General features: G+C 39.4%; 1 long non-coding RNA gene across 3 annotated transcripts; it reads right to left on the bottom strand.

Moving 5' to 3' along the window:
- Positions 1-1,760: 1,760 nt before the first annotated feature.
- LOC122026122 lies at positions 1,761-3,768 on the bottom strand. Of its 3 annotated transcripts, XR_006124028.1 has the most exons (4): positions 3,425-3,768; positions 3,130-3,315; positions 2,594-2,802; positions 1,761-1,781 (listed from the first exon to the last, which is right to left on the bottom strand). It is a non-coding gene; the product is annotated as an uncharacterized LOC122026122 (long non-coding RNA). The 3 variants fall into 3 exon arrangements; XR_006124027.1 differs by lacking the exon at positions 1,761-1,781 and having other exon boundaries at positions 2,098-2,802; positions 3,425-3,767; XR_006124026.1 differs by lacking the exon at positions 1,761-1,781 and having other exon boundaries at positions 2,099-2,762; positions 3,425-3,751.
- Positions 3,769-9,383: the final 5,615 nt, after the last annotated feature.

The raw sequence follows: 9,383 nt of genomic DNA, 5'->3' as shown, positions 1-9,383 counted from the left end.
TTAGGGATTCCAAGTCATTGTTGGTGCAATGACAGAAGTCACGACCATGTCTTTAGGGGGAGTTACTCTTTAAGGACATGAAAATTTAATTTTCATACACCTTGGAAGGTGGTTAACCTTCTTTCGTGAAAATGCTCAAGGTTGGGTATTTGACTACAATGGAGAGTGGATATTTTCATTGTTCCAAGTGGTGCATGCTCATGAATGAGCATTTGATCATAATGAAGGGTATGGGACCTTCATTTGAATCGTGTGTTGAAGACAACATGTGAAGTTGTATACAACAAGTAAATATACCAAGTGGTATATGCTCAAGGATGAGTTTTTGATGAAAATAAAGGGTATGGGACCTTTATTTGAATCGTGTTGTAAACAACGAGTGAAGTTGTGAACAACGGTGAGTAACTCTTCAGGGGGAGAGTTTCTTTTTGATGTGTGCCAATAGGGGGAGAATGTATGGGAGAATGTATGGTTTCAGTTAGGCCTTCATTCCCTAAATAAGGGGAGAATGTGTATCGCCCTATGGCAAAAAGGGAAGGATGAAGGGAATCCTCATTCTTATATTGGCATGAAAGAAGTTGAGGTTATGAGATTAGCCTAACTCAAAAGTAGTATTGTCAGTGGTATTGTCAAACATCAAAAAGGGGGAGATTGTTGGTACAATATCCCTAGGTCAAGGTTGACCTGGTTGACTGAGCTTGGATTGAGTCAAACTCGAGTCTTGATGTTTGGCTTTCGATGTTTGACAATACATGTAGACAACACATGAAGATTGCAGGTACAATTGTTCATGTGGTGAGATTGTGAAGGAGAGTCAAGTAGGTCAAGGTCGACTGGATACTTGACTGGAAGTCCTGGTGAGTGAAGCCAGGCAGAAGGAAATCCTGGTGAGTGAAGCCAGGTGAAAGTCCTAGTGAGTGAAGCCAGCACTACAAGAAAAAATCCTAACAACAACAGTTTTTCACCGTTGTCGTAGCCTCTTTCAGACTATTGTTAAAGGTCGTGTTGTTAAAAGGGGTGCCCAAAGATAACAGTTTTTAACCGTTGTCTTTGAAGGCAAAGACAACAGTTTTACAACGGTGAAAAACCGTTGTCTTTTCCTTCAAAGACAACAGTTTTTCACCGTTGTCTTTGAGCGTCTACCTTTAATAATAGGGTCTTCAACAACAGTTTTAAACTATCTACGACAACGGTGAAAAATCGTTGTCTTTTTTAGATAAAAAATAAAAAAAAATAATACACAATTTTCCAATATTATAAATCATTCAAAATACTAAATTTCAAAATAAAATTTAATATATAATTTTCTAACATTCAAAAATAATATCTATAACATTCTGAAGAAATTTCATAAGCAACCAACAAAATTTCATAAGCAACCAACAAAATGATAACACTATTAAAACAAAGGTAGAACAATATAACACAAGATTTCTAATCTGTTTTGACTGTTGAACTTTTTCTCCTAATCTGTTTCAAGGACCATAGCGCTGCTACGGTGCTCTTCATGTATAAGCTCTGCATATATTTAATCTCCTCCAACTCCGGAACCCTCCCACCTGATTGTGCCGGCTTTGGCACTCCATTTTGTCCGTCGCATTCTGCTGAAATTGACAGGTTGTTGCTGGGGAAGAGGTGGTCGAGCATAGCCACACACTCCTTCACGAGTTTGTATAGGAGATCAGTTGTAAAGAATGGTTGCTGCAGCACCTTTTCGATGAAGGGTTGCCTGATAAGTGCTCCTGTTCTCTTGTCATACTTTTTTAGTATTTTCACTAGACCTGAATTCATCACAACAAGAATAATAAACCATCTAAATGAGTGCACAAATTTAAAAAAAAAAGAACCAGGAGAAAGGACAGAACAGTTAATCAATAACACTCAGATAATTATAAACTATAATTAGGCTCTGATCATGACTATGCTAACATGAGTTTCCTTGTTAACAAATTGAGAAATAATGGTTTGGAGAAATTAACAAACAAGACATGTAATATCTAAAACAAATGGGAGAGTTTGATACCTAAATAAAATCAACCTTGTTCAGTCAATGTAAAATCAGTTAAACTACATTGGTAGTAGGCAAATAACATAAAATTTTCTATTGTGGAAGTTATAATGAGAGTGGATTGATTGTTTCACCAATGACAAGAGAAATATTACTGTGTGATTTGAAGAAGAAATCCAAACATCTATTCTGCTGAATGCTAATTTATCATAACCTAGCAAAACAAATTTACCAAGCTACTCCAACGCCCTTCTTAATCAATCTGATCAATTAGTAAACATGATTGTAGAATAAAACCCATAAATTGCCTCTGAAGCGAAAGTGCTAAGTTTATACTGGACTGAATGTAATTCATACACCATATGGATTGTTTGCAATGAAAATTACAAGCTCCAAAAAAAAAACAAAGGTTTGGAACATAAAGGGATATCAATCCATCACAACTTAGATTGTTTGGAGGATCCACAGAAGTGTATTAATTTACATGTTAGAATACTGAAAATAAGCTACAGTGAAATCTTTAATGTGTACCATGGACTACATAAGAATAGATCAAGAAAAAGTTGAATTCTTACGGAAACCTACCCGTGTAGTTAATTACGTGATCTTCTCCTTAGCCTTTACTTTCCTTTGAACATTCTTCCTTGATAGTGATCTTCAAAATTATATTAATTGTCAAGATGCATGCTATAAAACTGTTCAAACAATCACTTAGATAAAGCACAAACAATCACTTTGTTTGTGCTTCAAGATCCTACAAAGATTGAATTGCACATGGCAAAGATGTCGTCAGCCTGCAAACTTCTCGCTTAAATCAATTTCCAAACATGAAATACTAGTAGCGATATTGAACTATTTTTCTAGTTGTCAGTCTTTCTTGCAAAGGATGCAGTTTAATTTTCATTGACAGATAACATGTTGCATAAATACTTGACTAGCTGTAATATGAGTATGAAGTACTCGGGGATTAACTGTTGGAGTTATCTTTCAAATGTTGAATTAATGGAGAAGGACCTAACCTATCATAGTTTTCAAATAAAACATCTCAATAACCTGGGAAATGATGGGATAAAATGATTATCACGGCAATTTATATTAAACAAAAAGAGATTCCTACTTACATTGCAGGATAAGCCTATGAGTTTTTTGAATTAGATGATGATGCAGATTGACTGCCTTTTGTTTCCTTGACATTCTCTTTCATATCAGGACAATCTTCATTTTTTGGGTTCAAGGTACTTGAATCCATCTTCTGGACCTCCTCTTTTGTGTATATAAAAATCTGACGGACCATAGCACAAAATTCCCTGCAGAAAATTATACAACACCAGTTGTCAACATATCCACTTTATACATAGAAAATGGAAGATATATATACATAAGAGAAGAACATTAGGAATGTAGAATCATGCTTACTGCCAAGGGTCATCTCCAACAAGCATCATATCATCCTCATTATCAGTAAATACAATCATCCAATTTTTATTTGGAGCCATCAATTCTCCTAAGAATTCAAATAGCTGATCTAACTCCTCGATCAATTGGTCATAACCATCAAACTTTGTCAAGTCAACAGATCTTCCAAGTGCAACACCCTGCTTATGAACCTGATATCAAAATGGAAACAGAATCATCTTCTCCAATAAAAAAGAGGTACATTCTATAGCATGACATTCTTGATCTACTAAGGGATTGAATGGAGATGGACACTACACATTAAGTCAAATCTGAAAATGTGATTTAAAATCATTGGATCTTGCATATACACCAAAATTCAAAAAGCAAAGGAACTAGAAAGATATTAATCAGTCAGAAGCGAAGAACTAAATGGATGTTACTGCAAAAGGGAGAAATCATTTGATTTTAATGGAAGTTATCAGTTCTAGCATAGGCAGCATAAAGACTGTTGAAGAGTCACAGAGAAGTGGAGGGGATCGTCTTCGCCGTTGATAACCATGATTTCATTGCATTATTTTGATTCATATATGCATGGTTTGATGTTGATTATATAGGTTTAAATCATGGTTACATCATATTTTGTGCATTGTATCTATTTTGGACCTAATTGTAAATTATTATATTTTTGTGTTATTTGATGCTAATATTTGATTCTTATTTTGTAGGCATCAAAGGATCTTGGATTTGGATCTATTTGGATCGAAATTGGGCTCGAATCGGAGTTCAAACGAGAAGATCAAGCTTTGAAGCATTATGGGTCGTTTATCAAGAATAGGAGAGATCTGAACCATCCGTTGAAGATCTGTCTGATCCAACCTAATGAGGAGCAGATCTAAGCCATTGATGGAGATCCAGAAGTTTTCATCCAGATCTGAGTTCATCTAGCCATTGATCCAGCCTGAATTAATCTGGACCGTTCATTGAATACAGGGCAGATCTGGGCCATCCGGTGATGATCTGGTCGATCCGACTTAAGGGAGAGTAGATCCAGACCCTAGAGCAAGATCAGTACCTTCAGATCAGATTTTGGGCTATTTTTCACCGTTGATTGAGTCTTGATCATTCTCAGCCGTCCGATCAGTTTTGAGGAGGTTTAAAAGCTTCGTGAGAAGCTACAGTGCAGCTGATCTCGGTTCGCGATTTTGAGCTACAGTGTCGTCTTCTTCTTCGCGCGACGCCGACGCTCCCATTCCGATTTCCAGATCCGGTGCTTCTTCTTCTTCAACAACAACAATCATCCAGCTGCCGGCGTTCATCTTCCGGTGATCAGAGAGCTTGAAGGAGGTCTCCAGATGGCGATTTTGAGTCTGTTCCGCCGCCGCATACCCGGTTGAGGAGGTTTCCAGATCGGCGTATTCGCATCCATCAGATGCTTAAGGGAGGTCTCCTGGAAGCTACTGATTTCTTTCCAATCTCCATTTCACAGCAATACTTGGACGATGTGGCCAATTCGATCCGGTTTGCAAATTCACAGATTCATGCTCTTTTCTTCGGCCGATGAGGTTTCCAGATGGATGGAGCTTGAACGGAGGTTTCCGTGAGCTGTGAGTGCCCTATGGAAATAGCTGGAAGCTTATTTGATTGTTGTTGAATGCTTATAGGGGTTCCGAGAGCATTTCTGTTGGTTTTACAGCAGATTGGAGGAGTTTGAGCTTGGATTTGAATTGTGGAATGTTTAGGGTTTTTGTTTTGTCTTTATTTTGTCTTATAGATTTGTTTTGAACTTGCTCAGATCATCAGATCTGATTCATCTTCCTTATCATTGCTTCTTGTTTCAATTTATTGCAATTCCTTTCTGAATTTCTTGCTGCAAAACCCAATCCTAATGTTCTTACTTGCAATTCCGAATTTGTTGAACTTTTGCAATCTGAATGTTATTAAGCTAACCAATTAGTTTGTAATTTAGTTTTAGTTTGGAATTAGAGGTTTGAATTAACATAAGTTTTCTAGTTTCGGTAATTTAGTTAGCTAATCTTTATTTTCTGCATTCAATTTGTGAAACTGAGATGGAGCTTATTGTTGAATGATTAACTTGATATTTGGATTGTTTACCTCAGTTATATGTTGCTGATCATGTGTGAGATTGGATAATTTGTTAGTGGAAGAATTTGATTCATTGATACTAAATTGATCCTAATGTGTTGAGATGAAGTGGAAAATGTTTGGATAAGAAACACATTTCTTTGAGCCATTTTAAATTGTTCTAATGCACTTTTGGAGATTAGATGTATTCAAGTTAAATTAGATTTTTGATTGGAACCAATTCTAGAATGCACACACATATTAGTTATCCTTGGAAAAATACGACTTGGGACTCCTTACTACACGCATTTTCTTTAGCTTAAATGGGTTCCAATCTTTATTAATTTGGAGCGCCTTGTGACATGCAAAAAGGCTGACACCAGCCGTCGGTGGAGGAGGCGTCAGGGTGCTTCTCGGTGAGGGCGCGGTGGGGGAGTTGCGGCTGGCGGTTGAGAAGGCGGCATATGTTTTTTGGCCGGACGGATCTGTAATAAATGATCACACAACCAAACTCAACATCCCAAACAATGTATACAATCAAGTCCACACAAATCTAGCACTAAAAACAACTTACCCTCGAGCCATATCTGATATCTCTCTCGGAGGGCTCGGGAGGTTATTGTGGTGGTGAGCTAGGACAGAGGAATAGGGCAATGACAACACTAGAGTAAAGATCGGTTAGAGCAAACCTGGTTCGATCGTCGAAGCTGCGATGTGTAGAGAGGCGTCGCAGGAGGTTAGATCTAGGGTTCAAACCCCTCTTAACCGGAGATCCACCAATGCAGGGTCGGCGACTCTAGGAGAAGAGAAATCTCCGGATGGACTCCAGTGATCAGTGGAGAAGAGCCTTAGCCGGCAGTGGACGCTTGGTGCTAGCGTGATCGATTTCCTCGTGGCTCCAGCGTCGGGGAAGAGTTAGGGCTCGGCGACGGCAGCTATGGCGTTGATCGGAGCAAGGCACGACTCAATGAGGCTTCAGCCGGCGTTGAGTAACTCTTGGCTGGTGGTTATGTATGCGGGGAGAAGAAGTATCGCGGCGTCGATAGGCGGCGAGGATCAGCGTCGGGTTGGGAAGGAGGGGAAAGGGGAATCGACAGTGGTGACCTAGCCTCACGCGAACAAAAAAACTCTTTGTTCGTGAAGTTAAAAAAACTATTATTTTTTTGGGATTCAACAACATTCAATAGACAACAGTTTAATAAAACTGTTGTATATTATCATGTAAGCAACGCTAAAAGACACCAGTTTTTTAAAACTGTTGTCTTTGACATACATTAGACAACAGTTTTTTAAAAATCATTGTCTTTGACATATATTAGACAACAGTTTTTTAAAAATCGTTGTCATTTAAAAAAAATTATGGTGAACAACAACGGTTTTCAATAAAACCGTTGTTAAATGGCAAAAAGACAACAGTTTCTCGAAAAACTGTTGTCTATTAGGTGTGGTTAAATCTAAAATTTCTTATAGTGCAGGCAGAAGGAAATCCTGGTGAGTGAAGTCAGGTGAAAGACCTAGTGAGTGAAGCTAGGCAGAAGAAAGACCTAGTGAGTGAAGCTAGGCAGAAGGAAATCTTGGTGAGTGAAGCCAGGTGAAAGACCTAGTGAGTGAAGCTAGGCAGAAGGAAATCCTGGTGAGTGAAGCCAGGTGAAAGACCTAGTGAGGGAAGCTAGGCAGAAGGAAGTCCTGGTGAGTGAAGCCAGGCAATTGGGAAAGTCCTAGTGAGTGAAACCTGGCACGAGAAAATCCAGATGGATCAAGGCTGATCGGACATCTGGTGTTGGAAAGACCAAGTAGGTCAAAGGGATTGACCGGATACTTGGCATGAGGTGGAAAGTCCAAGTAGGTCAACGGGATTGACCGGATACTTGGCACGAGAAGGAAAGTCCAAGTGGGTCAAAGGGATTGACCGGACACTTGGTGAGCGAGTCCTAGCAGGTCAAGGGTGACCGGATGCTAGGCACGATGAACCAACAGGTCATGGTTGACCAGATGTTGGTTTAGGAGGCTTTAGACTTGATTTTAGGGAGAAATCATGAGCTGGATCGATTAGCCGATCGATTGGCTCATGCCCAATCGATCGACCGATCGATTGGGCAAGTCTTAGCGACAAGCCTCCTCCCAATCGATCAATGGATCGATTGGGACGAGTGCGTGATCGCACAGAATAGCGCTGGATCGATCGGTCGATCGATCCATAGCCCCCAATCGATCAGTGGATCGATTGGGAGCTACGATTTCGCGCGATAAGCCCTGGATCGATCGACCGATCGATCCAGGCAATTCCCGAGAGCACAGAGGCGCTCTGGATCTATTGGTCGATCGATCCAAAGCCTCCCCGATCGATTGGGAGCAATCCAATCGATCGGGATCCGGCCGTTGGCATCATATTTAGCTGCAGGCATTCGATTCCTTCGGTAGAACTTCCATATTTCATTTCAGATCTTCACAGCAACTCCACAGCTTCTCCACAAAGTTCAGATCGCCAGTTCTTGAAGGTTCTTGGAGGTTTTTCCAAGTCAAGAGGTGAATCTACAGCTGAAGAAGAAAGTTGGGGTTAGGGTTTCCTTGTGCAAACTTGTAAGCTCTTGTTTGTATTTTGTACCCTTTTCTTTCTTCTTGTAGTGTGAACTTGTAGGGCTTCTCCGCCTTTGGTAATTACCATAAAGGAGTGTTTTTCATATTGGAGGGTGCGTGAGTGTGTGAATCATTGGATTAGTCACCTCTTCTTTAGGTGGATAGCAAGTAAATCCTTAGTGTTAGCGTTGTGTTTGTTTTCTTTGTATTTCCGCTGCATATCTTTGAAGAAACAAACAACGAAGAGCACGACGAGCACACCGAGCACACCGAGCTATTCACCCCCCTTCTAGCTACATAATCGGTCCCTACAAATTTATCTATTTCTTCTTTATGGGTATTAGATACCAAGTGTGCATCTCACATTTATACTAATGTGCAGGGGCTGACAAATAGTAGATCATTGACAAAGGACGAAGTGAACCTACGAGTAGGAAATGCTGCAAGAGTTACTGCTGTCACTATAGGAACATATTCTTTATCTTTGCCCACTGGGTTTGTTTTAGAACTAGAAGAGTGTTGTTATGCATGCCTGCTTAGGACACGTTGGAACAGTTCACCTTGGGTTCCAAGAATCTTGATCTAATTCTTGGAAAATAAAGAGCCGTATACAACAGATTCAGACTTGGATTCAAGGCTAAATAAAAATACAGATCTTACTTATCACTTGTAAATAGAACAAATAGAAAATTAGTCCAAGCATGGGTCCTCAAGTCGAACTTGATTAATCAAGTTGGACTTGGTGAATATTTGGTCCCCAAGGATCAAATCCACTACCTTGATAGACCCTATCGAGGCAATGATCTAGGGAAGCTGATAGAAAGACTATTTTTATCGATAGATAGATTTGTTTGATACTTGTTTTACTGCTTTCACTATACATGCTTAGACTATGCTAGATAAGGACCTAGACTTACTTTACACTTGACTAGTTAGACCTATGAGTTACTGTAAGGAAATTAAATATTCAATTTCTTTGAAAAGGTTTATCTAGAAGTGGTGGATGATTCCATATCCAAGAAGGCCTAGTGTCTCATCACAGCCTAGAATCCAATCATTGAATGAATATTTAATTCACTAACTGTAAACTTTAATCTAACTCAATTGTAAATCAATTCTTAGATGGTAATCTAAATTGAAGATTAAATTATCCATCTCACAAAACTATTAAGGTTCCCTGATTGAAAATCTAGAAAAGGGTGAGATGAACCTAGGTTTAAAGTAGTTAACCATGTTAGGATCGATGGTCGCGGCTAGAGAGGGGGGGTGTGAATAGACGACCCCAAATTCTTTCGTTTCTTCCTACGATTAGGGTTAG

This window comes from Zingiber officinale, chromosome 10A, assembly GCF_018446385.1.
Source record: "Zingiber officinale cultivar Zhangliang chromosome 10A, Zo_v1.1, whole genome shotgun sequence".
NCBI lineage: Eukaryota > Viridiplantae > Streptophyta > Magnoliopsida > Zingiberales > Zingiberaceae > Zingiber > Zingiber officinale.
This window is presented reverse-complemented; position numbering and strand designations above follow the sequence as displayed.